This window comes from Heterocephalus glaber, unplaced genomic scaffold, assembly GCF_053883595.1.
Source record: "Heterocephalus glaber isolate CG9 unplaced genomic scaffold, H.glaber_assembly_v1.0 deba00001429, whole genome shotgun sequence".
Classification (NCBI taxonomy): domain Eukaryota; kingdom Metazoa; phylum Chordata; class Mammalia; order Rodentia; family Bathyergidae; genus Heterocephalus; species Heterocephalus glaber.
The window spans coordinates 14,064,371-14,088,883 of NW_028258294.1; the positions used below are offsets into that span (position 1 = coordinate 14,064,371).

Here is a 24,513-nt window from a genome sequence, read left to right on the forward strand (position 1 = left end):
CTTGCAAGGTAAGTGGCAGCACCACTGAGTTAAATCCCTGACCCTAGGAATCTAGATTTTAAAAGCACTCTTATGGATAATATTGTATATATGCACAATGAGCATGCATAAACAAAAATTTAAAACATAATACAAATTGCTGTAATTCCAAAGGAAATGAAAGACTTAAAAAACTATACATAGTATATGCTTAAAAACACACATATAAGACCTGTATACTGAATTTTACAGAATCTTGATGGAAGAAATCAAACACTAAAAAGACAAAAGTATATAAAGTATTCTCCTATTGAAAAACACAATAAAATAAATATGTGAATTCTCTCCAAATTAATCTATAAGACTCACGTAGTTCCTATTAAAATCCTAGCAGGATTTGTGTTGAGCAATAATCTTCTAAAATTTATATAGAATAGCACAGGACATAAAATAGGAAAGTAAAAGTTGAGAGGAAAATGAATCTTGACAAAAAGAAATAAACTGTGAGGAATCGCGAATGTGCGACTTTGTCAGAGGGATAGCTGTAAGATCAATAAAACTAAATAGAAAACTCAGAAATGCACCTCCACAAATATTCTCCAATGATTTTTAAAAATAAAAGTACAAAAGCAATTTAATGAAAAAATTATAGTCAACAACAGCTAGTGCTGGATCAATTATAATGACATAAGTGATCTACATTTCACATCTTACAAAAGTTAACAAAATGGATATTAGATTAATTATGGAACAAAATTATAAACACGTAGGATAAAAACAGCAAAAATTTTTTGGATGTAGAAATAAGCAGAGTTGTAAGAATTACCACCCAAAAAGTTCATAAAAGGAATAATTGATAAAATGGATTTTGTTCTTAAAATTTTTTTTGTTTGTGTGAGACTAGGAGATATGGAAGGAGATATGTTATATTTAAAAATGGAAGACGGTTAAGGGGCTTCCTGGGTCTAGAGATGGGGCAACAAGAGAAAGGATAAGAGTTGGGAGAGATGAGTCTTTGTTACAGAAGAAGAATGCAAAAGGCATTCTTGGAGTGGCACAACTATCGTTCTAACAGCATAGCTGTGGTTAAAGAAAAACAATCGCTAAAGGCAAAAAACTTATAATGGAGAGAAAATGTGATATGAAGCAAGTGGTGCTGGGCAAATTTGCAAAATTCTGTAAGATATGGTTTTTAGGAGCCACAAAAGTCAAAGATGTGAAGGGATCGATAACAATAGATGGAGAGAAAATTGGTTTCTAACATAAACCTACCAATCACAAATACATTTACCGTCATTACAAGAACAGTTTAAAATGAATCAGTCCTCAAAAAAAGAAAAAAAAGCAAAGAAGAAACATGGTTTATGAGCCTTGGTCTGTGGTAGTTAGATATATCTTCTCAGATTTGCTAACTACAAATTTTCCCTTCCATTTCAAGTTAAATACCTGTCATCTATATGATCCAAGAAACCCCAGCTATCAGCATCTTAATTAACTTAAAGTTTTTCTGATTCAGAGTAATTCCACAAGAGAAAGCCCCTGCCTAAGTATAATGGCAAACCATGAAAACATCACAGACACTATTAAATGTAATCAGAATAAAGTGCACTATACACAGTATTAAGACACAATAAACTTTAGAGCAGTATCAAGAATAGCTGGAAAATAAAAAAATGATATTTGGAAAGTTCTGAGAAAAATACAATTTTTAAAAGAAAATACAGTCTGCTGTGGTCCCATTCCAAATTTTGGTTAACTAAATTATACAAAGTTGTCTTCATCAAATAAAAGTGGTACATTGTAAATTCCATATTAGAGATTTTCTAAATATATATAGAAACTGCTAATATCAACACTCTAAAAATACTAATATAAAACACTGAAGAAACAGTCCACAAAAACAACTTGGCAATAGTTAGTAAAGATGAAAATTTCAATACCTGCAACTAGTAATTTCCCTCCTAATTGTTCAACCTATAAAACATCTCACATGTGCAGATATATCCAAGTATATTCCAATAGTTTTGAAATACTTAGAAATTTTTTAAACTTCTGTGTAAAATTTTTACATTTATGTAAAGTTCCAAAATATGTGACACTAGATTATGTTTAGTCTAGAAACCTATATAGTATTCAAAATAGACATCTGATATTACCACCAGATAGGAGAAGGAAAATGCTACCATATACAGACACATTTTCATTATGAGTAGTGCTTCTTTCAATAAGTTTGCCTTTGATTGTATGCATGTAGGATATACTAAGTATTTCATACTATTTTAAAAATTTTCCACATATATTCATCTTGGTTTTACTTGAAGAAATCAGTAACAAGGTCCTATATAACTTTTCTAGATGTGTAGAAGAAACTATGCAATAAACACGCGTATATGTAAATATATAAGCATTAGGTAAAATTTATTATTTTTAGAATTTATAAAATAACTGGGGAAATGATATATGTCTGTATATAGTTTACTTGGTAAATACTTGGATTTTATTATTTATTTTCTACCAAACCATAAAACATCAGAGAATTTAATAATACATTATGAGAATGACCCTTATAATTTTTTTAATAATTTCATCAAAATTCTTAAATTGTTCAAAATATTGTATTTGTCACAACATATCAATCATGTTTGACTCAATATTTCATGATTTTTTTTTTCTGCACCAGGAATTGAACTCAGGACCTTGAGCTTGCCAGCCAGGCACAGTACCACTGAGCTACATCCCTGGCCCTTGAATGAATTTTTTTTCTTTGTTTTCTTGCAGGCTGATAGCCTTCTAGTGATTTTTAATATTTAAGATTTCAGGAAGAAATCAAGGTTTATAAGGTCTGTAAGACTGCCCTTTTGCAAGTAGCTTTTTCTTCAATTTGAAACCATGTAATCTTTTAGATTCTTTTTTTTTTTTTTTTTGGAGTTTTGTACATGATTTTTTTTATTCATTTAATTTATTGGTACATTTTAGGTATACAATATGATGACATTTATCATTGGGAATTTGTAACTTTACATGATATATTGATAGTGTATTGTATTCTGAGTTTAAGAATTTCACTAGACTATTGTAGACTGATATTTTTAAAAATTATTCATTTTGTCTTAGAGTGATCAAGTCTTTGCAATACATGTTCTTGATGGGAACATTTTTCTGTCCTAAATTATTTTAAAATAATATAAATAATGTGAATATCTGAAATAGGGTATAGTGATTTAAAGCAGGAGAAATGAGAAATATCATTGCAAACCACTACAATTAACCAGTATTAATATTTTATTATCGTGTTAACAAGAACTAACATTTTTTGTTATAGGGGCTTCTTTTCAAACTACATTTTATATTATTGCTGTAACCAATCATGAAGAGATATATAAAAGAAATTTACAAATAGTTTAAAATTGAGAATATGACAAATTGATGTTAAAAATAATTTTAAATATAGATGACATCTCATGGGCTATGCAACTCAATTTTAGCACTGGGAAAATTGTTAAGGTTTATATCTAATGTCACCCTAGAGTCTCATGTTTTCACAAGTGAAGCTTTTGGGAGATCATTGGATCATAATAATCATCTGCAGATTAGTTTACTGATGAGTTTATAGCTAGCAGTGAGGTTGGGAGGTGGGTCCAGGCTTAAGGAGGGGAGCAAAGCTTGGAAAAATATACAATATCTCCCTCCCACATACCTGGGTTCCTATACCCTGTTTCCTGTCTGCCATGGGTGAGCAATTCTGCTCTGACATTCCCAACTGCCTGCCAGGTTGTCCTGCCATGGGGCCAGGTAACTAGGGACTGAAACCTTTACAAATTGTGAGCCAAAATAAGCCTTTTCTCCCTAAAATGTGGGTGTCGAGTAATTTGTCCATTCAACAAGGAGTGTATATTAGTTTTATATTTCCTTTTTGCTTTCTTACCAAGCCCCTGTCATCTGCTCTTATCCTTTCAAAAGGTAGTCATTTCTGCAATGTATCATTTCTTTCTCATTTTGAATAAAAACCCACATAATATGGCATAACCTGAAAACTCCTGAAGTTTTCTATCCCTCTGAGACATAGCATTAAACATTTCAGTCTTTTAAAAAATGTAACATATTTTCCTGGGTAATTATTAAAAAAGCTTAAAGTAGACAATATTAATACTAATCATGGTATAAAATAACTTGTTTATATACTATTCATAACTGATTGCTCAGAAAGACTTGGGAAAGAATACTAGTGTCACTCAAATCAGTTAAAGATCTTGGAGATAAAACTAAAGATAAGAAAGCTGAATGGGCATTCAATGATTTAAAGCATAATGTGGCTTGAATGCCAATAGAAAATACAAAAATATCTTTACTGAGTAATTGAAAGAGATATTAACTTAGTTCTGTATTTTCATGGTAAAAATAAAGTAGATGCAGTGAAAGTAAAAAAGAAATAGGTCCATTTATGTTTATATTAATTTACAAATAAATTTTTTCATTCTGATCTGGGAAAGGTAAGGAGAGAGTCCAAATATACAATATTGATGCTCCTGAATTCTAGCTTTAGTCAAAGGATTAATGGCCCCTGCTGAGAGGCTTACACTCTATTACATATTAAAGCAAGATTTAACATATGAATATGGATATTATAAGTTGTTATTACAACCAGAAGAAACGACAGGTAAGAACAGAAAATATATTAAACTAATATTTTAAAGCCTCAAACCAGTTGGGAAAACTCAAGCATTTGAAGTACACAGTCATATCCTAATAAAAGACCACCACATGACATATATAATTATTTAGTATGACATTAATATTCCCCATTTCATGAGAACCTGGAAGAACTGAGTATTATTTTGAGAATATTCAAGTAAAAATCCCTGGACACAGTTTAAGCTCAGTCATATATAAAATTGTCTGGACTCAAACCTCCCTAATTAGAACAAATGCATTAAAATAAATCTATTTCTTCCTGGTCAGTAGTGGAACAAGTAGCCTTCAAAGACAATTTGATGAAGTTGCCTATAGTATGATTTCTAACTTATTTGGGAATAGTCTTCATAATTATTGCATCAATGATTGGGTCAAGGCAAAATTTAGCTTAGAAAGACTATGTATTGAAAATATTTTGTGAACAAAATAGTATATTAAACCACCTTAGTGACATAATTATGTGTGTGATATAATTTCTGAATTTGAGAGACTTAACCAAGTCAATGATGTAGACATTTAAATATATGTAACTTCAAAGGGTGGAGGGCATGAAGGGAGGGCTAGGAATGGGGAAAAAATAAGAACCAAGATGCATTATGTAAAGGTACAGTTCCCAATGAGAAATGTAATTGTGTTGTATACCTACAATGTATCAATAAAAGAATAAAAAATTAAAAAAAAATAAATAAAAAATAAAATAAATACATGTAACTTCAGACTGTTTTGACAATAACAATAGGGATATGAAAAATAGTGATATAAAAAGGATTCTTAGTGATTATAGGCATGCAGTAGACATGAACTGACAACAGAATTTCAATGGACATATGTAATGGCAAGCATACAGGGAAAAGTCATGGGTATTAAGGACATCTGCTTAGGTGGATTAAGGGAGTTAAAATTGAAGAAAGAGCAATAGAAAATTCTACAGAGGTACAGAACATGGTTAAACTGAAATGCTTTGTATACCCACAGACAAACTTGGAAATTTAATATCTTTAAAGTTTTATTTTCAGAATGTACTTACAACAATTTGAAAACTAAATAGTAGGAAGGAAGTAACTGGTGGAGATATCACCATCATGATATTGCAGATAGGTAACTTAATTAGATATCTTGTAGGCCTTAGGGCCAGCCCAGGAGAAGCCAACATGGAGGACAGAGAAGACACATTCACTGAAGGCCAGAATTGTAAAAGGAGAAAAACTACATACCCTCCTGCTTCCCCTGGGGATAAAGAGTGGTGATTGATATTCTAAATAGGAATCAATCACCTGGCTGGGGGGTCAAGATCTTAACTCAGCCTCTCCAAGAAGTAGCCCTGACCTACCCTTACTGAAAATCCTTGTGTGCTGGCTATATGACTTGCTCCCCCATTTGACCCCCATTTAATCAATATTACCTCAGTGATTGAACTTATAATCTTATTGGTTGGTCATGGTTTTGGCCCACCTCATGCCCACCTTGTAAATTTCCATTGGGTCTTATAGTTTTGTCCCACTTTGTACCCGCCTCACCACATGGCTTTGCTGTATAAAACATCTGTGAAAAGTGGACTGAGTGTGGAACCCACTTTCTGGTTCCCTTTCTGTCTCTCTTAGACAGTTTTCTTTCTCCAACTAAAATTTTCCTACCCTTAACCTCCATTGTTCCTAGAATTCATTCTTCGATTTTGGAGAACACAAACTTGAGTTTTGGACATCTAGCAGGTTTGGGAATTACATCTTTTCTCCCTATATCAATGATAAATCCAATTTAGGAAAAGAAAAAATAAATCTAAACAGGCGCTATTTTAGATTAGACGGTTAGTGCCAATTCATTTGGGTCAGTCTGAATCAACCCTTAGATTGCCTTTATTATATCCAGCTGTCTTGAGAAAATTTGATCATACAGCTTTCATAGAAACTGACATTATATCTTTTCACAGTTTATAAAACTGAATTCAAATGACAAAGTGGTGAGTGAAAAGTTAAACACAAAGTGTATACAAGTGCCTATAATATAGACACTCATAAATTACAAATTCTTGGTCCCAAAGAAAATTTTCTTGGGACTCTGGATATACCACCTCAAAACATGACTGTTATAGCTTATACCTAAATGTACCCCCAAAGCCTCATTCGTACATAAGTGGGGCTTCTGGGAAGTGGATGGATCATGGATGTGTAACACTGGGTTAGTCTAATGATTGGTTTAGCATAGTTGTCCATGCAGACTGTGGATTTACTAAAGAGGGAAGATCCACTCTGGCTGTTGGTGGCACCAACCAAAAGGCTTATAGCCTGGATGGAATAAAAAGGGAAAGAAAGAAAGCTGCTGCTTCCTGCCTGCCATACAATGAACTGTTTGTCTTCTGTCATGCCCCTGTACTGTGCTGCCCTTCCTTGGAACCAGGCAACTGTGGAAGGAAACCGCTGCCAATTGTGTGTGAAAATAAACTTTTCCTCCTTTTCTCCATGACAAGGCAACATCTCTTCTCCATGTATTTCAACCATCATCCTCCAAGTTTTGCCTGTGCTTTCCCCAAAGAAGGCCCAGGCCCCTCTTATTTTCTGAAGCTGTTAAATAAGCTTCAGTCGTTTGGCCTTACTTTGAGTCTGATTATTTTTTTGGGAACCTGTGTGTAGATGCATAATTAAATGTTTTCCTACTCTAAATCTGTTTTATGTCAATTTAATTTGTAGCCCAGGCAAGGAGCCTAGAAGAGTTGAGGTGAGCTTTTGGGTCCTAGAGAGAGTCTTTCAAGGTTCTTGGTGTTCTGAACAAAGAATTGGATAAGACACACCAAAAAGAGTGGTAAGGATTATTTATGGAAGGTGGAAAAGAAATAAACTCTTCAGAGTGAGAAAGGGCCAATGAAGTAACTCACAGGGTCCAGAAAGAATAATGGCAGCGCTCTTTTATGTGTGGAATTCCTAGATTCCTTCTCCTTCATGAAAAATGAAGTATTTGTAGTGGCATAACATCAGATTTAATCTATCCTATCAAAGGGCCTTTTGGTTTATAAATGAAAAGCGAAAATAGAACTTTTCTGATCTGTCCCAGGTTCAAGGTTTGGGAACTGCAGTCATCCTGTATTTTGCATCTGTGCTTGTGCCCTGGATTTCCATAATGCACAGGGTTTTCATAGTCCTTTAACTGGTTTGCCCCACCCTAATCCCCTACCCCAAAGTGGGATAGAAGAAATAAAAATAGGCAGAAAGGAGACAAGAAAAATCATAATTTTAAAATTGTACTTTCAAGAAATCTACTTCAGGACCTCATAGAGTGACAGAAGGAAGCCATTTTCCCCCTATACTTTCAACACATTAGATTTACACTGTAATTTTGTTTAAATCATCACAACTGTGTTCTCACTATAGAAATTCTGATGTGTTATTAATATGTTTCCTAGTTATCTGTTCTTCTCCACATTCTGTGCTTATCAAAGCAAAATGCAGCCTCTTCATTGTTTCTTCATTTTGCAAGTGATGGCATTTTGTATTATAAGTTAATTATTGTAGATAATATAAAATACAGCCTTTGTTTAAAAAATTCTATAAAATAAAGTATAAATTCAACCTCCCATGTAAACCTCTATTAATATATTTGGTCATGTAAGAAATAGATAAATAGTACATTTTCATTTGGTTTTAAGTTTGGACAGAAACTTACTGACAGTTAAGGCAGTTATTTGGAGCTAGATGGTTTGATCAAAAAACAACAAAAAAAGACACCAATCCAGAAAGTCCCAGAACAAATTGTTAGAACTAGATAATTGATAAGCAAGTAATAGTCCACAATTAAAGGAATGTACAGAATATAATAAATTTTCCAAGAAACTAAGAAGAACCTAGATTGCAACTGTAAAGATTTTACCTCCTTGACCTCAGCCAGTGAGGGTTAGAGGAAGGGATCTTTCCAGCTAGAGTGTAAAGGTCACTGTTTGTTTGAAATGAGTATGCCTGCCCCCACGGGCACTCATTTCTGCAGAATCACCATTAAAGTCTCATTTCCACTGTACTTCACATCTCAGAATACATTTGGGTTCTGGATAGTGGGCTTCTCCCACAGTCATCTCTATATTTTAACTCACATAGTAGTAATATACTTGGAAAGATTTGCTTGGTTCAATTTCCAAGTAATTTCCATTTCCCAAAATCCCTACCTGCCTATTGGTATGATTAGGCAATAATATGCTGTATCAAAAGGCAATTTCAGGGCCTGTGATTTAGCTCAGTGGCACTGCACCTGTCTCGTAAGCACAAGGTTCTGAGTTCAATCCCTGGTACCAAGAAAAAAAATTAAAAATTAAAAATAAAAATAAAAATAAAAAAAGACAATTAGAGCTACATCATACACAAAATTCAGGATTCATTATTCCTATCTCACAACTACAAAAAAGGTAGACTAAGTGAAAATCAACCATTTTCTTGGACTCACCAGAGAAATGAGTCTTTGAGCAAACTGTGTCACTCTGGATGGCAGGTGCATACAAGGAGTCTCAGTATTGGTGTTACTCAGAGAAAAAGCTGCTTAACTGGTAGGAATACTGGAAATTCCAGAGTTTGAGCAATGGGATATGAGAGTGAGAAACTCCAAGGAACATAGTTTCAGGGTAGTGGCCACATTTTTTGTGGGTGTTACTTTGAGGAATCACCCCAAGTTTTCACAGCAGAGTCCCAGAAAAGATCCCCTCAAGGCCTTAGCATGGTAAGAACAAAAGGAACCATTTTTGAAATACCTCCAGCAGGTTCTACATAATGAAGACTTAATCTTCAGGTGTGATAAGATTTTTTGAGAGCCTTGTCACACCTGGAGGAAGAGCATTTATCCATGGAAGGGCAATCCAGATATTCTTGTCCAGTGGCAATGTATGAGGTGGGGGTAGGAAACAAACATTTGTGAAAGCATCATCATAGCTAGAGGGACAAAAGCACTAAAAGAATTTGATTAAATCATGTGATTACAAAAACTGTTCCTTTTGCCCATCTTAATACAACATCAACAGAGCTCTAGAACAGTAACAATCTATTATATATAACTGAAACAGTTACAAGATATGATCTGTATTTAAGACTGAGTTTTAGGGAAGCAAAAAGAAAATAGGAGAGGACAAAACAAAGTCACTGGGTAGGTGTGTTAGTTACTTTTCTCTCCTTGCTGAGACAAAGTACTGGACACCCAAAGTTAAAGGGAAAGGGGTTTATTTGGCTCACATTTCATAGAGGTTTCAGTCTATAATCAGCCAACTCCAAGGCAGGGACAATTAACAGGCATGGCAGAGCAGAAACAACATGGCACACACAAGGAAGCAAAGGTAACAAGAGGGTTAACAACATCTCCCTGCCCCTTTTATCTTATTCAGACTATTTAGGGTGGGTAGCACTCACACCCTTAATCCTAGTGCCTTTGAGCCCAGCATTGCATCATGAATCAATTCCAGCTTCACACACTCTAGATCAAGCCTATGACCACATGAGGGTTTGGAGAGACATCTAGACCCAAACCATAACAGTGGGGAATTACAGCAATAGCAATAATTACAATCTCAACTCCTAACAATCTATTAATCTCTAGGAAATTCAAAGAATCGCCTAAATTTTAGCAAAAAGATAAAAAAGAATGTTAAAAATCAGTACATAAACATATAAAATAAATAAGCAAAAAAAAAAAAAAAAAAAAAAAACCACTAAAAAAGGATGTTCAAAGGTGTCCTGTCACTGGTTCAAACTAGGGAGGTTCACTTGAGATTCAGACAATCTGAAGAAGAGAAATAGGACCATGCAAATGTCTGATGTGCTTTTATTTAGCCACATAGCTCAGCTCAGCTCCCTTATCTGCCCAGCCACAGCACACACTCATAGCAGTCCTCAACCACTCACCCCTTGCACAGTCCAGATTTATAATAAAGTACAGGACAGTAGCTTTGTGCCAGAATTGACCTTCTTTATATAAATTGTTTACATTGAGGCAGGGAGGTATGCATGCTTGGAGTCCTGCTGACTCAGGACTTCTTATACTCCTGAAATCATCCTTCCACAGCCTGAACTATAGTATGGCTATTTGGGGATTCATTTTTTCACTATGAATGGTCAGATAAATATACATTCTGAAAAGATGAATCAAACAATAGAATCAGATGATCTTATTACAGGCAGCTAAGCTGGGTAGAAATTAATATACAGTCAGAGAGGAACTAGGCCCCCAAGGAAGTCAGCATAAAAAGACAAAAACATCAGAATTGTGGCTGGAAGCAAAACAGAAGAGAGCCAGGCCTCAAGATGAAGATGCAATGGATAGGCCTACATGGCTCCCTAAGGGATAGACAATAACTTGAAATTATACTGCAATTAGGACTACCTGGTCCAGAAAGTCCAAATAGCCAGGTGGATATTTCTCAGAATGCCTTTGTTCATTCCATGTACCCTTGCCACATAACTCATTTCCCTATTGGATCAATATTAGCTAAGTGGCTATACTTGTAATCCCACAAGTTGACAATAGTTTGACCCACATTGTACCCACATTATGACTTTGCTGTATAAATTGCCCCCCACAAAGGGTCTTATTGGCTACCCACTCAGGACCCCTCCTGAAAATCTAGAAACTATTCTTTTTTTCCTTATTTGCAATAGAATTGCCCTAACTTCTTCCTTTGGTTCATGACTTCATTCCTACATGTTGTGAGACCATGAACTCAATATCTTTGACATTTAATAGGCCGGGAATTATCTATGAAAATTAATGCCACAAGTGATCAAAATCACTATCATTTCAACTTTGCTTATTTAAAAGTATTTGTCTTTTCAGTTATAATTTAAAGTTTTCAAATTCTCTTGATTCTGATTTAACTGTATCTCTATCAAGTGGAAGTTATTTTTTTCTCACACACCATTTAATCTACAGGCTAGTGTTCCATTTGTTTCTTGCTTCTTACAAGTTCCTGATCTTTTCTGTCACATTTCTAAAAATCTGAGTTCCTTTGAAGCACGTGTTGTTAGCTATAACACTCACACTCTCTACTAATGTAAGATTACTTCCTTTCTTCCTTTGAAGTTTTTAACATCTTCCTCTCCATCTTCATTTTCCTCAATATTTAGAACACAGAGGATCTATTCCACAACTAAATTCTCAGTTTCTTTACCTTATGCAATAGAATTTCCCCCATTTTTACCTCAGCCATCTATATCTATGGTCTCAAGTAAGGTCAGAGTTTGTCATTATCTTGCTGTGGTATATACTGGTGCCATTTTTAAATATACTTATATGCCAGATGTTAATCATTTCAATTTCAAGGGCAATAGAGTGAGAGCTATTTACACCAGAATACAGGGTCCTGGTGCATCTAAATGTGATGGATTTCAACTTTCCAGGAACATATTTTCATTTTCTCTCTGTGCCTTGCATAGAAGTCTTTTGAGAAATTCATTAGCTCAATATTAACTATTGTATGACTTCTCAGTATGGATTTTAAGCATCCAAATCTTAAACAATATTTCTCACATGTCCTGCTTATGTAATATAAGTAATATCTGTAACCATTTTCAATCCATTTTAAGACTATCCAACTGTGGATCATGGTGCATTTATATTTTACATTGTCCTTCCATCCTCACCAGATGAAATTCTCAGTTCTGTCATTGGCATTAGTTCCTTGAATATGTCCAGACTGGTCTCATTCCATTCTCCATTGTTTACTCTTAAAAGAGTTTTATCCCTGATGAAAGTAGTGGAACATGCCTTAAAAATAAGGATTGAAATAAAAATATGTCCTACCTAAAATATGTAGCCACAAATTACATCTGGACACTCATCACTATTAATAATCTCATTGATTTCTCTCTTAATTTCTCATCCAGTTACCCACTTTCTTAACTGACTATACTTTCTCTACTAAAAACTTCAAACTCTTTTATTTTACTTATAATTTTGCTTTCTATTGCTTATTAACTTCCTGAGGGATAAAGAATATTAGAAGAAAAATAATTTTTATTCTAACTGACTTTTCTAACCAATTGGGATCATGTACTTCAACTTTCTTCTTTGTAATGATAAGTTGTTTTATCTTCTATATGAGATACCCAAGGCTACCATAAGAAACTACCAGAAATGAGCTTAAAACCATAAAAACTTATTATCTTACATATCTATAGAATAAAAATCTGAAATCAAGTTGGTAACCAATGTTTGCTCCCTTTGAGATCCACAGGAAAATATTCCGACCTTCACCCTTCCCAGCTTCTAGGGGTGGCTTGAACCTGCTTCATCCTGATCTCTGTCTCTGTCATCATGTGGCATTCTTTGGTGTGCTCCAAATTCCAACATGTTATAAGGACTCAAATTACACTGAATTACAGCCATTCTAACAACCTCATCTTAACTTCATTACATCCATATCAAGGGTACCTGTGACTTAAGAATTCAATATAAAAAGCATCCACCTGGGAGTACAGCTCAGTGCAAAGGTCCTGCATTCATTCCCCACTACCACACACACACACACACACACACACACAAATACAGTTGAAATTTTAAAATACTTTTAGCAACAGTCCTAGAAACACATAATTTTAAACTATAGAAAAACTGAAAAATGATGCATTAATAAAATTAGTAAATAAAAAGTAGTATCTGATACATGTAGGCTGCATTCAAAAGACTATGTAATGATTATCAAAATGTGGCTCAACCAATTTTAAGTTTTCAAGACCACACTGAATATGCAATCTAAGTGTAGTAGAAATAAGCCAGAAATAAATAACAGAAAGTTAAATCAAAAATTTCAAAATGTTTGGCAGTTAAGTAATATATACTTGTATGTAGCTCACAGATGAAAGATAAATCTGGAAGGATATTATAAAAGTTAAGTAAATGTTATGAAAATATTAAATCTATAGAAGCTTTGTGACTTATCTGCAGAAATAGAAAAAATGTTCTACATTAAAATGGTGCTGAAAACAATGATCTATGAAACTAAAGAAAGCAGATTAGAACTAAATAGAAAATAGAAAACATTCCATACCCAAAAGATTTTTTTAAGTTTAAAGATTAATTGACATTCTCTTAGAAAACCCAATCAAACTTGGAATACAAAAATATCAGCATAATAAATATAAAAAGATACATCTCTGTAGACAGTAAAAAACAAACCCAAATTAATGTTTTCCTATAAATAGATAAAATAAAAATTACATTAGAAAAATGTAACATAATAATGCACATAAAATTAAATATTACCTGAAAAATTCTCTATTATATTAAAGTTTGGCATTCAAAAAAAGAAGAGTCATGATGGTACACTCCTGTAATACCTGCCTGAGCAGAAGCTAAAGTGGAAGAATACCAAGTTCTAGCACAACCTGGGCAATTTACAGATTTAGAGAGACCATGGTGATATTTAACAGTCATGTCAACTTGACTAGGAAACACCCAGATAATTGGTTTAGCAAAGTTCTGGGTGTCTCAGGGTGGTTAATTTACTGAGGAGGGAAGACACACCCTAGGTGTGGATGGTATCAACTAATAGGCTTATAGCCTGGATTGAATAAAACAGGAAAGAAGGAAGTCTCACTTATGGGAGGAGCTCCAGTCTTCACTATTGCCTTTGGATGTCCATCTCCATTATTCAGCACAAACTCCTCAGCCTTCCAGTGCAGGCCCTTTGGCTTCCTGAGGTGGACTCACACAGAACTCTGCAGCAAGATTTGGGCCTTCAACTTTTGATTGGATCCTTCAGATCTCCGACTGCCAGATGGCCCTTTTACATTCCTCTACACCTGACTTTGCAGGCAGCCATTGAAAGCTTGCTTTGTAAATTCTTTGTATATCATTTATTTTTTAATTCATTACATTTAATGATACATCTTAGGTATACAGTATGATGACATTCATCATTGGGAATTTGTACCTTTACATAATATATCTTGGTTCTTATTTTTGCCCCAATTCTCCTGTATATTATCAGATCATAGCACAATAAAATTGGAGATCAATAGCAAAATAAACCACAAGAACTTTATAAACTTTATAAATGGAAATTGAACAACACACTCCTCAACAACCAAGGGGTCACAGAGGAAATTAAAGAAGAAATCAGACAGTTTCACAATTAAATGACAATGCCAATACAACATATCAGAATCTATAGGACACAATGAAAGGAGTCTTATGAGGAAAATTCATAGCAGTGATTACTCATATTAGGAAAACAGGGAGAGCTCAAATATCATTTATTATATTATATTAAATATATTCCTCTAGTGAACCCTAACTGATACAGATCTTATCTCAAAATAAAAAATAAAAAAAGGCTAGGGAAGTAGCTGATCATAAAGGCCTAGTTTTAATCCACAATACCACAATAAAGAAATAAATGCTTAAATAAACTCCAGTGACCTCCAATGCAAGAAGTCTTTACTACTGATAATTAAGAAAGAAAAATCACCAGCCTTACATATATAGACTTGTTGAGTATCTACACCTAAAAAAATAAAGCATAATATACAGTACATAAAAATAAATTTCAACAGGATTATAGACATAAATTGGAAACATTTAAATAATTTCTTGACTGTCCTGTAAGAGAACATCTATGTTATCTAGAAGTGGGGGAGAGAAAAATGTACTATCTATGCCAGGACAAAAATTAGTAACCATCAAGGAAAAAAATAGATAAATTAGACTGTATTATGATAAGGTCATAGCCATTAAAACACACTGGCAAGGAAGCAAAATGCAAATGAAACATTGGGAGATGTTGGAATACATATTTTACTTGAAACGCTCATATGTGAATGTAGAATATAGAATTTCTAAAAATTAATAAGAAAATACAGCCACAACAAAAATTTACAAAATATTAAACAAATTTTTCTTATAAGAAAATATTCAAACTCTAATGAGCACATGGGAGCAATGCAAATTAAGACCATAATAAGAAATAACACTATAGCCCAATCTGTGAAAAAAATACCAGACTTTAAATTTATTGCTGGTGGAAGTAGAAATTAGTATATTCACTATAAAATATTACTTGTCAACATCTTCTGAAGCTTATCATACAGTAACATTGCAATTTAACAATTTCACATCTGGGTATATATGAAACAATTACACCCAAGTACACATAATATACACAATGACATTATTAATAGTAGTTCCTCACTGAAAATACAGTTCTATCGATGTCAGCTTAAAGAAAATTATTTTCTATAAACCAAGGACTGTTTAACTCAACTGCAAATGAACATTTTTGGTCATAGTATTTACATAAAGCAGCAAGCAACAAAACTGCACATTGTAAACTTCCGTTTGATTGGAATTTAAAAAGAAGGAAAACTTGTATAACATGATAAATATTGACATAATGGTCATTTCTGGGAATAACAACTATTGGAAAAAGACACAAGGGAAGCTACTGCAACATCAATACTTGTGATAGTTAATTGTGATGTTAATATGAATGGATTGGGAAACACCTAGCAGATTAGTAGTTCACAGTTCTAGGTTTGTCTATGGTTGATTGACAGGCAAGCCACAAACTGGGGAGGGAAGACTCATCCCAGATGTGGGTGACACAAACCAAGAGACTTGTAGTGTGGAAGGCATTGAAAGGGAAAGAAGAGGAAAGTCTTCCCTCTTCTTTCTTTGGAGCAGCTCTAGTCTTCACCATTGCCTCTGCATATTCATCTCCAGTTCCTTCAGGCTTCCAGCACAGACTCTTCAGCCTTCCAATGCAGACATTTGTGTTTCTCATATGCATTTGTGTTTACTTTGCACTGAGTTCCATGTGCATATGTGTTACTCTGCACTGAGTTCCGGGCCTTGATTTTCAATTTTTGACAGTATCTTCTTCTCCAGCTCTTCAAATTTCAACTTCTGACTGTATCTTCTGCAAGTGCAGAGTGCAGCGATCAGATGGCCATTTCACATTCTTTCATGCCAGACTCTGCAAGTGGCTATTATAAGCTTACTTTGTAATATATATATCTATATATATCTTGGTTCATGAACTTAATTCATTCTACAATTCGGGGGAAGATAGTTGAGTTTGTGTTTATGTGGAGAAGATGGCCACATGGGTGTTCCTCACCCAATGTGAAGAGATTCTTTCTCAAGCGTGCCCTAACTGATACAATAATAGTGGATATGATGATCTGATGATCAGGTAACCACATGTCATTTCTATACTCTTTTTATCTAATACATAAAATCCATAACCATTAAGATTCTTATCCAGGTCATAGGTGAAGTTGATGAAGAAAACAGGAGGATTCAATACCTGATTTTCTCATGTTAACCATTAGGCATCTGGAAATACAATCTAAGAGCATCTTTGAAAATGGTGATAATTCTAAGAGATTGATTTGGAAAGTGCAAGAAGTAGACTGTAAGATTATCTAGTTAACTAGGACTCTCCAACCCTGGGGTCATGCTACATAGCAAGTATTTTTTTTTTTTTTACCAGTTGAGAGTGATGAAAACATGTGATTTGGCATTTAGGGATTTCCTAGTCACAGAGTCTTAGAAGTAACTATATATTGCCTTTCAATAATGTGGGAAAATGAACTAAGAGACAAACAGTGAAAATGGATTATATCATTACTCAGGGGTCCAGAAAAGAAAATCGTATAAGCCTCTGCCTTACAAAGATATTTTCCTATTTGGGAGAAAACATTGTTTCCCTAACAAGGGTTGACACTAGTCAAGAATGCTTGTTTTTTAATGTAAACATGAGCTCTGATTTTATATCCCTGCAGATATTTTGAATTGTGAGTATAGAAGTCATAGAAAAATCTATATTGCAAAAGTAAATACTGTACTTTAACAAAAATTGCTTTTTTCTTTTTCTTGCAATTTGTATTGTACTTCAATCTGTTTCTAGGATAAAGCTTTTGACTTCAATTAAGCTTCATCAGCTATGACTATGGCCATTTGAATACCTGTTTTTATAAAAGAAAAATATATAATTACAAGGAAAAGATGATATTTTTATTCTTATGGAAAAAATATCTATTGAGCACAAAAATCATCATTTGAGGTTTGTGTTAGTCAATTTTTAAATCTTCAGTTTTTATAAATTTCACTTCATTGGTAAGGTAAAACAGCTTCATTTAAGTTTTATTTTGCAATTTAGTTTTTCTTATAAAGGAATACAGAATTAAAAGGATAAAAGTATCATTTAACACATTTCTGAGGTACAAATATGAATGTTTCTTCCTCTGTGAAGTGTTCTAAAACTCTCCTATGTAGTTTGAATGTTTTATTGTACTAGCACATTTAACACATTAAATAATTAATCAGAATATTTCAATTAAATTGGTATTAAATAATATATATATTCTTTAGGTTAATATTTTATATTTCTGTACCTCTCTTTTCTATAAGAGGGCCTAATTTAGACAGATGTTTATTCCAAACATTAAATGCATGAATGAAAAACTATTGCCCCAAAACTAACTGAAGTGGAGCCAGGGATTTATCTCAGTGGTTCGGCCACCTGCTTTGCAAGTGCAAGTTCCAGAATTCGATCCCCGGTACCAAAAAAACTAATTGAAGTAATTATATGGGGTGATTAAAATATGTGATGAATATTTAGATTATTTTTAAAAATTACAGTAAATGTTACATTGCCATTAATTGCCCTGAAAAACATTCCCTCTTATTTCAAAAACACATATCTTATTTCTTTCCACTTTTGGAACCAACTCTGAAAGTTCTCTCTTGTGACTGTCTTTGTGAGGTGTGGTCAAATGGTACAGCGAATGCTGCTGGTTACTGCCATCTGATGGAAAAATAGACTCATAGAAACATTACAGTGTATTCTTGTCCACCGTATTCACTGGATCTGACATTAGGGAACTTTTGGCTCTACCCCTCAACCAAATTACCATGACAATAAATGTTTTTAATCAATTCAGGTCATAGAAGCAATAGTAATAGTGAAACTACAAACACAAAAGATTTCCGAACTCCTTTAGAAAGTGACAAGAACAATGGGATACATGTGTTTGAAGCAAGGTGAAGTATTTCTAAGGATATTCATGATAATGTGTCTTTTATTGCAATAAATATTTTAAATACATTTTCAATCATACCTCATCCAGTCACATACTAAAAAGAAATTAATATTTGATATGCAAAGGACAAGTCACAGAATATGTCAGAAGAGATAGTTGAAGAGTAGTAGGATCACCTGACATGTCCAAGATATCATTAAATATACAACGACATCCTGACTGGTACCCATGTAATAGTCCTTTAACTAATCTTTTGATATAAAGTATTCTAATAATCTTATCCTGAAAATGTAGAAGAGACCTTACTGTAATGTTTTTTCAGCTTAGTCTTTCAATATACTTTTCCACATTTCTTTTTTAAATATTTGAAATTAAGTGAAATGATCCAATATTTACAGAATATTACATTTTAAAATAACAAGTTTTAAGATTAGAAAAATCTTCATAATGATATTTTCTACCTGCATTATAATACATACATCATTGTAATAACTTCCAAATGAAAGGGAATAGCTCTTTCTTTTTATAGATGAGAAAGCCATATAGAAATTACAATATTTTCTTGAAGTCCAACAACTAGTAGGTCCATTTAAATATATATGAATTCCCGCCCCTCATTTGTCTCTCCTAACTTACCCCTAATATTTCAGTTGCATTGCTTGTTAATGCATCCTTCACAAAGCTTAATACATTGAAAGTCTAAATTTATAAATTTTGAATCAATTGCTTTGCCAAAATATTCATTATATTTCCTCCAAATCTTCAAGAACTCAAATATTCCATCTGGGAAACAAGTTTAGTAGCCAGTTTCTATCATGTTTATTTACTTTTACATAGGATAAAATTATATATATTTTTATATATGCATATATATATGTGTGTGTGTATTCATATTTATATGATACAAACATTTTCAAAGATAAAACGAATTGATCCTGAACACTTTCTACTTTCACAAAAAGTGTAAATCAAAAATTAAGTAATAAGGATTCCTTTCTCCCCACACCCCTGCCAGGACCCAATGATAAATGTAAACGTATTGTATACCTAAAAACGTACCAATAAAAGAATTTAAGCAAAAAAAGATTAAGTAGTAAAAAATTTGAAAAATAAGCAAAATAATAATTTAAATTAAGTATAAAGTATTGTGTTGGGTTTATCAGTTACCTATATTTTAACTTTTACATGGTAATGGGGTTAAGCATTTATGTTTGTAACTTGTATGTTACACTACTTGAACATATCACCCAGAAAATTATAAAGAATTGTGCTGACACAGAATCTGCAGCTTTGAGGCTTCTGTGTATTTAAAAATGTAAAAAATTGTATACTGCCTGTGATAAATTCATACTTACTAGTACTATTGGAATTAATAAAAGCTGATTTTATGAATGTTTAATATCCAGTGGATTCTCTTTAAGGGGATTTATTTATGTTATTTTATTAAATTACTATTAGACTAGGAGAGAAATATTACTGTTAATTTCACTTTAGAAATAAAGCAAATGAAGCCTTGGGAAGTTAAAAGGCTAACTCAAATTTATGAAATTTTAAAATAGTCACTAGAATTCCAACTCTTGAAGTCTCTTTTCAAATATACTTTTCTGTTTATCAAATATGTCTGTCTGTTTTTATATAAACAAGCTGATGCAATAAAATATATTTGCTATATACACCAAATAGTAAGGATATTACAAAAGTAAGTGTTTTTAATAAATACTAAATAGAAAAGGGGCATATATCTCAAATGATCTCTTTTGTTTAAAAGATGTGCAAAGAAAAAAAAGAAAAGAATCATATTAACATGTTGAGGTTTTAAAATTGTTTTTCTTTTTCTTTATATTTGGTACATGAAATACAAATCATTCTAAAACAAGTACTTACAGAAATAATAATACTTCCTATAGTATTAGGATTTTGTATTCAACATACCTATCTGGCTCCTTATAATAAATTCTGTACGAAAGTCTTGCACTGCAATTACATCGACAATATGCTATAGATGGCATATTTTATAACTTGAAAGTAAGCAGGATACATTTAATTTCCTTTTCTTACTTCCAGGCCTTCTAACGTTTCTTGTTATTGGGACAAAGTCTATTTTTAAGGAGAACCTTAACTCAGTCTCTGTTAAGAGAATCAGATGGAAGTGAGAGAGAAAAGACCATTTGAAAAAGAAGAAAAATTCTCTAATATTTTCATTTAACCTGGGAAGTCATATGAAAAGCATTTTGATGTTATATTAAATTATAGATAGCTAATACCATGGATTTTGTTTGACTTTGTTTTGAATGGTACAAAATTTTCATAGAGAAATCAGTGGTTAGTTTATGTAACATAAACTCTATGACTAATGTCTTATATATTACCCTAGCCTGTATTTCTCTGTTCTTTTCTTGAGTAGCTTTTCTGTTGAGTCACTAAATATGTCCACTTGTTTCACTCTTTTTTTGTTATGCTATGATTTTGGGTGCCTCTCATTTCATTACTCCAGACTAGTATGTTTGCTTATTTCTTTATGTTTATTTACCTTTTAAATTATATGCTTTTAAATTGCTAAGAAATATAAACAGATTTATACATTTGAAATTTTTTTCCAACATTTTTGTCTTCAGTATCTTAATGCGGAACTTAACACTTACCAAAAATAGAGGTTGGCAAAATCAGCCTTATAGCACAGTTTTTTTAATGAATAATGGTAGTCTGAAATATAATATTTTTGTAAAATATCATATTGTTTTGTGAATAATTAAAATAAAATTCTTGTTAAATGTAAAAAATAAAATAAGTGTACAAAACAGGAAACAACCTATATTTTTACTGATATTTTTGATTTGTTTTATTTTTGTTGGTACGGGGATCGAACTCAGGACCTTGTGTTTGCAAGCCAGGCGTGGCACCATTGAGCCTTTCCCCTGTCCTTTCACTGATATTTTAAAAAGACTATATTTGTAGTTGGCATGAGATAGGTTTAGAAGTCATCTAAAACATGTTTACATTTGTTGTCAGAAAAACTTTATTCTTAAATAGTTGGATAAAGTGAACTGGGAGAATCATTGTTGCTACCTACATATTTCTAACAGCAAAAGGAAATCTATCAAATATTATTTTGATTGAAGGTAGTTTTATCGTTTAAAATATTCTTACAAAATAGCATCTCAATCATACATATGAGAAGTAACACTCAAAAAATGGCTTAGGTACTCATTTACTGATTATCACTAGTTACAGTTTTTACTTGCTATACATCAAATCCAGTGAGGGCCCTGTGCAGAGAATATGATGTCAGATGAAATGTACATACAATTTTCTGATGTGGGTTAAAACTTACTGGGAAAGATAATGGACTAAAAGAAATTACAAAACACAGTATAAAGATCGCTGGATGGAGGTGCAGTGGCATTTAAATTCACTCTTTAAGGTTATAATTTTTCTACTAAATACTCCTATGCCAATGAAACAACACAATAAATTTCAAAACTCCAGAAATGAGATCTGCATGTAACGCATTATAAAATATGGATTTTTTGAAAACATTTGAAAAGATATATACATCTGAAAATGATGCATGATGGAATTTGATCGAATAAATGACATTTATCATTTGAATTATGTTTTAATTTTTCTTCCTTTGGTCAAATAATCAGATCTGTCTGCAGTCTCATATATAAAGTTTTCAACTCGTCACTTATTAGTGACAAGTTTAGCCATATATAATGTAATAATGTAATATATGTTATATACAGGAATTAAATATATATCCATATATATATAACACTGACAAAGAGTCAGTTGGAAAATATGAAGAGAAAAATATTTGAATATATTTTTCTCAAAAAATAACCAAATTATTATACATAAAACAATATTTACAAAAATAAATATTTTGTTAAGCATGACAAATTAAAAGTTTTAATGGAAATTTAGATTACAATTTGATAAAATAAAACAATTAGAAGAGTAAACATTTATCAAATCCCTGCCTTACACCATGGTTTTTGTTGAAAATTTACAAATTTCTCTTAATTTAAACAGTATAAAATATTTAGAGTTTAAAGGTTCTTAAAGTAACATCTACTACAATGCCAAAATAAAATGTGAAAACTATAAGAAATAAACTGAAGCTTTTTCGCAAAGGGGTTTGCTGCGAGCTCAGGTGTAGTGAAAACCACCACTAAATCAAAGCCAACATGGGGAAGGAAAAGACTCATATCAATATTGTCATCATCGGACACATGGATTCGGGCAAGTCCACCACTACCAGCCATCTGATCTACAAATGTGGTGGCATCAAAAAAAGATCCATTGAAAAATTTGAGAAGGGGGCTGCTGAGATGGGGAAGGGTTCTTTCAAGTACACTTGGGTCTTGGATAAATTGAAAGCTGAATGTGAGCGTGGTATCATTGACATCTCCCTGTGGAAATATGAGACCAGCAAGTATTACATGACTATCATTGATGCTCCAGGACACAGAGACTTTATCAAAAACATGATTACAGGCACATCTCAGGCTGATTGTGCTGTCCTGATTGTTGCTGCTGGTGTTAGTGAATTCAAAGCTGGTATCTCCAAGAACAGGCAGACCTGTGAGCATGTCCTTCTGGCTTACACGCTGGGCGTGAAACAACTCATTTTTGGTGTTAACAAAATGGGTTCCACTGAGCCACCTACATCCAGAAGAGATATGAGGAAATTATTAAGGAAGTCAGCACCTACATTAAGAAAATTGGCTACAACCCTGACACAGTAGTTGGAATGGTGACAACATGCTGGAGCCAAGTAATAACATGCCTTGGTTCAAGGGATGGAAGGTCACTCATAAAGACGGCAATGGAACCACATTGCTTGAAGCTTTGGATTGCATCCTGCCACCCACTCACCCAAATGACAAGCCTTTGTGGCTGCCCCTCCAGGATGTCTACAAAATTGGTGGTATCGGTACAGTCCCTGTGGGCAGAGTGGAGACTGGTGTTCTCAAACCTGGCATGGTGGTCACCTTCACACCAGTCAGTGTCACAACTGAAGTAAAGTCTGTTGAAATGCACCATGAGGCTTTGAGTGACGCTCTTCCTGGTGACAATGTGGGCTTCAACGTCAAGAACGTGTCTGTCAAAGATGTTCGTCGTGTCAATGTTGCTGGTGACAGCAAAAATGAACCACCAATGGAAGCAGTTGGTTTCACTGCTCAGGTGATTATCCTGAACCATCCAGGCCAGATCAGTGCTGGCTATGCTTCTGTACTGGATTGCCATACAGCTCACATCGCTTGCAAGTTTGCTGAGCTGAAAGAAAATATTGATCGCCAGTCTGGTAAGAAGCTGGAAGCTGGACCCAAATTCTTGAAATCTGGTGATGCTGCCATCATTGACATGGTTCCAGGCAAGCCCATGTGTGTTGAGAGCTTCTCTGACTCTCCACTTCTGGGTCATTTCGCTGTTCGTGATATGAGACAGACAGTTGCTGTGGGTGCCATCAAAGCAGTGGACAAGAAGGCTGCTGGAGCTGGCAAGGTCACCAAGTCTGCCCAGAAAGCTCAGAAGGCTAAATGAATATCATCCCTAACACCTGCTACCCTAGTCTTAGTCAGTGGTGGAAGACCAGTCTCAGAACTGTTTCTCCCAATTGGCCATTTAAGTTTAATAGTAAAACACTGGTTAATGATAGCAATGCATCATAAAACCTTCAGGAGGAAAGGAGAATGTGTTTTGTGGACCATTTGTTTTCTTTTTGTGTGTGACAGTTTTAAGTTATTAATTTTTAAAATCACTTTTTAATGGAAACAACTTGACCAAAAGTCTGTCACAGAATTTTGTGTTTTTATTGGAAAAAAAAAAAGAAATT

The 24,513-nt window shown here is 33.4% G+C and overlaps 1 pseudogene; it reads left to right on the forward strand.

The window, feature by feature from the left end:
• Window positions 1-22,861: 22,861 nt before the first annotated feature.
• On the forward strand, window positions 22,862-24,480 carry LOC101726272 (elongation factor 1-alpha 1 pseudogene; annotated as a pseudogene).
• Window positions 24,481-24,513: the final 33 nt, after the last annotated feature.